We start from the raw sequence: 6,605 nt of genomic DNA, 5'->3' as shown, positions 1-6,605 counted from the left end.
AGGAGGTAGATGACTTACGGTTCAGCTGGCAGGGTGCAGCCTTCACCAATGCTGGAAACTACTTTAATTCATGCCCCTTGAGCTATAACAGACATGCCACTGCATCCCTAAGAAACATACACGGACCATAAATAAGGTTAGATGTTATTTTAAGTGATAAACACTGCGATACAGAAACTTCATTGCAGCCTTCTGTCTTTGCCTGTCTCTTCATTTGGACTATTTTTAGTTTGCAGTCAGCATTATGACTGTGAACCCCAGGAACACTTGGACAATAGGTACATAAATAATTACGGACAGGTCTCCAGAGCCTTAAACATTAGCAGAGGATTCAAGTTAAATACTGGCTGCAACTATTCAATTGCTTGGAGATGTTGCTGTGCTTATATATATTAATACAATTTGATTTTCCATAGTGAAAAACTAACCTGGTCTTCTCTGCATTACTGTTACCTTGCTTTGTGACAATGATGCAGTGTCACTGAAACCAGTTAGGGATATTGAGTTAACTGGTAGAGTTGTCACAGAAAACACACTGCGCATCAGCAGGACACGTCCGAGTGTAAAAAGAGAGAAATTTTACTGTTTTTTTCCAATCCATATTTAAAACAGGAGTTGAAAATGGCTTGTAAGGATAAAAGCTAAGTGTGTATTGGGGTTTGGCATTGCTATGGCTTTGGGTTGTGATTAAAAATGGTAACAGTGAAGAAAATTTGTGTAAACTAGTGAATCTTTTTCAGTAACTTGGTTTTTTTGCATCTGTTTTTCAAAGAGAACTCTGACATTAAGTAGCCTGTTGAAAAAGTCTGTTATGAAGTGTTAATAAAGTGGTGCAGAAAAGTAAGGTTTTTAGGCAGAGGTATCAAAATATTTTTTTTAAAGGTTGAAATCTAAATTTATGAAAGCACTAACTATGAAGGCATTGATGTTGGTAAGAATGTTGCAGAATTACCACGTAGATTTTCTGTACTTGTTTTTATTTCCTTTTCAAAGGAAATAAAATTGTGAAATTACTTTGTTTTGATATGTCTTTGGAGGGCTGGGCCATGCAGAACAGTGAGTAATCGAGAGGACTTTTGCATCTGCATAGGCGACCCCTGCAAATGCAAGGGCAGGAGGAAATAGTAAAGGTTAAGATTCCATTGAAATACAACCGAGGAGACCTTCTGTATCTCCGCAAGTCTATAAAGAGAAGAGTAAGGACAAGTCAGGCAGAGCACTGGTTTGAATGACAGGCTTTGTGATCAGGGAAGCTGTCATCTTATGCTCAGAGGAACTTGGTTGTCTACACAGTCTCTCTAACTAAGTAGGACTGCATCAAATGTGAATCAGCCTTTCTCCTCATAGGAACGACTGGGAGATGTTTCATCCGAGCTTCCCGTGCCATGTTGTGGCACTCCATAAAATCATGTGGGGGCTCTGGAATACATCAAGAGATGGAGCCAGGACTTTCTTGCTGGTGCTCTGTAATTAGTCTCATTTTGAGAGGCCAACAAGACCTCAGGTCTTGTCTAGGCTTAAAAAAGGAGGAATTTAAATTCACATTTCCTACTTTAGAAAAGTGTCCTAGCCTCCAGGTGGCAAATCATTCTTTAGGCTTGTGGTGAGTTCACAGCTGTCAAAAGGAGAAGTCATCCTTCTGCTGCTTCACCCTGTGCCTGCTGGACCACTCAGTGAGTGATTTTAAATTACTGAAATGGCAGAAAACTATCTTAGAAGAAAAGAATGGAAAAAACCACCAGAAAAGTGGAAGATGGCATCCTGCCATTCTTGTGAGCTGAACTGGCTTGAGGGAGACCCCAAGCAGCCCCAGAACAGGTGTAGAGGGAGCAGGAGTGCTCCTCTTTATGACTTTGTGCAATGAAACCAGCACAGCTGCTTCTGACATGGTCACTAGGAGCATCTTCCACTGCTTCGGGGATCGCCATGCAATAGTTGAGATATGTTGGGCTGAAAGAACACTGAGGAGAGTAGTGCTCTCAAGAAATCTATCACCTGATATCCTAAGTATAGTAAATACATAGTAAACAGACAGTAAATATCCCAAAGAGAAGGGCTGGAACCCAGGTGTTCCTCACCCTCAGGTAGGTGCCATGATAGATGAGGCAGAGTTATGTTTCACTGTTGGGCTTTATGCACATCAGTGCACAGTGGAACAGCTTAAACAGAGAGCAGTTAGAGAACACCCCATGGGACGTACGGGTTTGATCTCCCTCCAGTGTGGGAATCTACTCTTGGTCTCCCATTTCCTAGATACAGACTTGAATGGGTAGACTAGTAAGCAGCCTCCTGCTCTCCTCAGGGAAAGCTCACACCTGTTTTTCTGAAAGGCTTCTACTCCTTCCCACCCTGAGAAAACAGTTCTGGGCTGTGCAATGAGCAGACAGAGATCTCCTCACATGCTGAACAGGCTGACGTTAGACAACTCTCACTAAAGCCAGCAGGCTGGCCTGGGACGTGTAGTGTTTCACGCAGGTAAAAGGTGCCTCATTCAGGATTCTGGATTTCAATAACCCACCCGGGAACCTGATGCTCAACTTCTGAAGTCACATATTGGGTCTGGTCCAAAACCTCTGTCACCTGATGTGATCTTCATGGGAAAATCAAGATACATGATTCCAAATTTCCCATTGGTTCAGATAGCTACACAGAAAAATAATGGTAATAAGTTAAATAAACTTGGAAATAAACTAAACTGAGTAACTAGTAAGTTTCTACACATGCATGTATTTAACAAGAACAGCTAACTTTTCCTTTTAAAGGAAAAACTTGGAGAAAATCAGGAGGTGAATGACTGTTAGGATATGTATTTCATACAAAGGCAGGGCATCTCTGATCTCTGACAGCTACAGATTTCTATTAGATGTGTTCTTAACTTCTAAAGGATCTGGTTTCTGGCAATTCTAAGTGAGTTACGTTTCCCATCACTCTGCCTCTAACATTTCTATAAAACTCTTAGGTTAGTGTAAAATGTTTTGGTGTCAGAGACTGCTGATTGTGTAATTAATACTGTAATTTGGGGTCTCTGACATGTGATCATCTCTTATTTAAATAATTCATAGCCACTGCATAGCTGCTTTTCAAAATATCTGATTATCCTTCACATTTGTTTACTACATACTTGTCATTGTGCTTCCTTTTCTCTGCATTTAGTAAATATTTGGATTAAGTTGATGTTGACCTACATATTGATATAGGGCTCAAGACACAAGTGGACTTAAGATCTCTGACCCAAAACCGAAATTTGTCGGTGTTCAAAATCTTCACTCTGCTGTGGCCTGACCTAAAGACATGTAAAAGCCATGGACTTTAAAATCTTTTGAAGTTCCTCATGTGTACTAAATTTCACTAGGGACAGGCTCTTATGCCCTTTAGTTTTGACAGTGAAAAGCCACTATTTCTAATCTTTTATTTGCTCCTTGTTGGGATCCACAAAGCAGGTGCACCTTTGCTTTAAGACTGCGATGTTTACATGTACCTGCCCAACACACAGCTAGAGGAATGCTGACAACTGACTGCGAGGAAAAAACTAAACCCAAGCAGGAATCTAACCTTCTGTTGGAGCATGTGCCTGGTGGATACCTGGTCTCCTGTGATAGCCTCTGTGTCTTGTATTTCATCATCTGCATATACAAGGAGTTGAGTATGCTATCCAGAGGACTTCAGATCACTACATGAGCGACAGATGGCAAAGCCAACCATCCTTCTCAGCTAAAGCATCCTTTGCTGCCTCTGCTTCAGAGAAAGCATGAAGCAGCTGGTTCAACAAATGCAGGTAAAGGTTCACAGACCTGAGGTCATTCCACACAAAGAAAAACAGTTCTCAGAAAAGCAACCGATAATGCTTTAACCTCAGAACACACTATGGCAGACTTGGAACTCAATTTTTTTAAATTCTCATCTGCTGAAAGATAGGGATAGTGCCATATCTGCATCACTGAACTGTCCAAATATCCCTTTGAAGTGGTTTGCAGAAGGGTTTGGGAACTCTTTCACCACTTCTTAAGACGTGGGCTTGGATGTGGGCTTAAACAATAGAGGAACTGAATCTGTACCTCTAACACCCTCTTTGAATGTGTTGAACATTTGGGCAAGAAGGAAAAGAACCATATGCCTGTCTCATTTTAACTTTATCTGATAAAGGAGAATATACTGCCTCTCTTTAATCCTTTGTCTCATTTATACTCTATCCAAACTTCCATCTCCTAAACAGAAGGGCAATCAATCAAGTTGCCTTTGCCATACAACTCTCTGTTTCCTGAATCAGTCCCATGCACTAAAAATATGTCTTTTAGGAAGAGTAGTCCTTACATAAACAAGTATCTCCTCTCATAGCACATGTACGCAATGTGAGAACGAGTCAGAAAGACTATTTTTGTTTCCCTTGTTCTTCATACCTGGCTTTCTAATGCTGAAAAGTGAGCTTCCATTGAAACTTGGTTTGTATCATCTCCCACGTCTTTGTGAAAGATTCCATTGCTCCTTCACGAGGTTCAGAACCGGAGCCTGTAGATCTACTGCGGATTTCAGTGGCCAGGGCTGGAAGAATAACTGATACCGGTAGCCAGTTATACTCTTTATGGACTGGCACAGAAAGAAGATGAGATATGATTTGCCAAAGAATTTTGTAGAGGTTAAGTAACGATTGAGAAACACTGAAAAAGAGGTCCTAGGTTCCAGCCCAGACTCTGAGTATCACTATATCCTTAGTCCCAACTTTTAGGATTTCTGTCCTAACCCTATTCTTGTGGAGGACTTGGCTTAGTGAGCCCCTTCAGCTTCCCCTTCCCTCATTAGCAACATTTCCTTTTTTCCACCCTTAACTGCTGTCTCCTTCCCCATTCCCTTGTTCCAGTCTCTGCCAAGTCCATTGCTGTTCCATCCCCATTCCTTGTGCAGTCTCAGTACTTCCCATCTTCCATTTCACTCTCTGGCTTTCAGTCTCAGCCCCAGATCAGTCTGCTTTTCTGTTTCTCCCCATTCTCCTTCTGTCCCACTTTACTCCTTTTGTTTTTTTCATCCCAGTTCAGCTTTTATCCCCACTGCAACAGAACGTGTCAGGCTACACCTGTACAAGTAAACTACACCGTGCCAGCTGTCCCACAGCTGCCTTTCCCTGCTCTCAGAATATTTTTGGGCACAGTGTAGCAGTCACTGCAGGTCAAGGACTATCTCCAGCAGATAGTTTAGATGTAGCAAGTCTGCTTTGACAGGCAGCTGAGAAGGGAGACATAGGCATACGGATGTGACCAGTGCCATGTCTATCAACCCCAGAGCCAGAAAGCAGACTCTGGACTCTGAAGACATGTGGTGACCTTCATCCATGGCTCTAATCCACTGAAAGTGTAAGAGAATTCCCTGCCAAGAAGTTCTAGCATCCAACCCCACAGATCTCAAAGATGGTAAATATTTTGGGTTTGCATGGCAAGGTTTTGGTAGCAGGGGGTGGGCGACAGGGGTGGCTTCTGTGAGAAGCTGCTAGAACGTTCCCCCGTGTCCGATACAGCCAATGCCAGCCGGCTCCAAGATGGACCCACCGCTGGCCAAGGCTGAGCCCATCAGTGATGGTGGTAGTGCCTCTGGGATAACAGTTAAGAGGGGGAAAAAAAAAAAAAAGAAAAGAAAAGAGCAGTAGCTTTTGTAGCCAGACAGAGTGAGAAGATGTGATAGGAACAACTCTGCAGGTCAGTGCAGATGGAGGGGGAGGAGGTGCTCCAGGCACTGGAGCAGAGAAGGCCATGGTGAAGCAGGCTGTCCCCTTGCAGCCCATGGAGGATGATGGTGGAGCAGATATCCACCTGCAGCCCATGGAGGACCCCACACCAGAGCAGGTGGAGGCACCCAAAGGAGGCTGTGAGCCCATGGGAAGCCCAGGCTGGAGCAGGCTCCTGGCAGGACCTGTGGCCCCGTGGAGAGAGGAGCCCACGCCAGAGCAGGTTTGCTGGCAGGACTTGTGACCCCGTGGGGGACCCCACGCTGGAGCAGTCTGGTCCTGAAGGTCTGCACCCCATGGGAGAGACCCACGCTGGAGCAGTTGGTGAAGAACTGCAGCCCGTGGGAAGGACTCACGTTGGAGAAGTTGGTGGAGGACTGTCTCCCGTGGGAGGGACCCCAGGCTGGAGCAGGGGCAGAGCATGAGGAGTCCTCCCTACAAGGAGGAAGGAGCGGCAGAGACAACGTGTGATGAACTGACCACAACCCCCATTCCCTGTCCCCCTGTGCCGCTGAGGGCGGGGCAGGTAGAAAAACGGGGAGTGAAGTTGAGCCTGGGAAGAAGGGAGGGGTGGGGGGAGGTGTTTTAAGATTTGATTTTATTTCTCATTATCCTACTCTGATTTGCTTGGTAATAAATTAAATTAATTTTCCTGAGTTGAGTCAGTTTTGCCCGTGACGGTAACTGGTGAGTGATCTCTTCCTGTCCTTACCTCGACCCAGGAGCCTTTCGTTATATTTTCTCTCCCCTGCCCAGCCGAGGAGGGCAGTGACAGAGCGGCTTTGGGGGGCACCTGGCCTCCAGCCAGGGTCAACCCACCACAGTAAATCTAGCGTTACCTCTGCATCCCTGAAGTGGCATATATGAAGTATTTTGTTGGAATGACACATGC

Source organism: Grus americana, chromosome 1 (assembly GCF_028858705.1).
Source record: "Grus americana isolate bGruAme1 chromosome 1, bGruAme1.mat, whole genome shotgun sequence".
NCBI classification, from domain to species: domain Eukaryota; kingdom Metazoa; phylum Chordata; class Aves; order Gruiformes; family Gruidae; genus Grus; species Grus americana.
The sequence above is the reverse complement of the archived record's forward strand: the minus strand, read 5'-3'. Positions refer to the sequence as shown.